Source organism: Nannochloropsis gaditana, assembly GCF_000240725.1.
Source record: "Nannochloropsis gaditana CCMP526 unplaced genomic scaffold scaffold284, whole genome shotgun sequence".
NCBI classification, from domain to species: Eukaryota; class Eustigmatophyceae; order Eustigmatales; family Monodopsidaceae; genus Microchloropsis; species Microchloropsis gaditana.
The window spans coordinates 11,700-12,590 of record NW_005803669.1 but is presented as its reverse complement, the minus strand read 5'-3'; positions in this window follow the sequence as shown (position 1 = coordinate 12,590).

Here is an 891-nt window from a genome sequence, read left to right as displayed (position 1 = left end):
TTTTATCACCGAGCGGCTTTGGCATGTACATATATAGCATTTTATCTAAGAGGGAAACAGGGGGAGGGAGAGAGAGAGGGAGAGGAAGAGGGAAAGGAAAGGAAGTAAATAGAGAGAGGAGGCAAGTACATGAAACGAGTGGTCGCCAGTAAGTAGAGAGGGAAGAGCGAGCGTACCGAGGGGAAGTCAATGTACCAAGAGAGAAAGACAGAGAGACACGGCGAGGAAGAAGGGGGGAGAAAGGTAGGGAAGGAAGGGCTGTGGGAGAGAAATGGAGGATAAGAGACTCGCACGTGAAGAAGAGTAGGAGAGCAAGAGGAGGGAAAGGGTGATGGGGAGGGAAGGTCGGCCGTTGAGGAGGTTTTGGACGGGTCATGGGAAAGAAAGAGGAGACGAGTCGATGGGCGCGCGCAGAGCGAGCCACGCCTGGATTCTTCCTGTCAACATCACAAATAAAATCAACATCACAAATAAAATCAACATCATCCATGAAATCAACATCATCAAGGAAATCAACATCATCAAGGAAATCAACATCTTCAATGAAATCAACATCATCAATGAAATCAACATCATCAATGAAATCAACATCATCAATGAAATCAACATCATCCATGAAATCAACATCATCCATGAAATCAACATCATCTATGAAATCAACATCATCTATGAAATCAACATCATCAATGATATCAACATCATAACTGGGAAAAGAAATGGGAGAAAAAAGAACTCGCCATGGAAGGGCGCTTCTCAATTCCATGTCCGTACATTTATTCGAAAAACAAAAAGCGGAGGGAGAAGTCTCTCATCTTCCTTTGGACGGGTTTCATTTTTTGGCCCTTCAATAAATCATGGCGCCATCGCGCTCCTTTTCCGTGCTCTCACCCA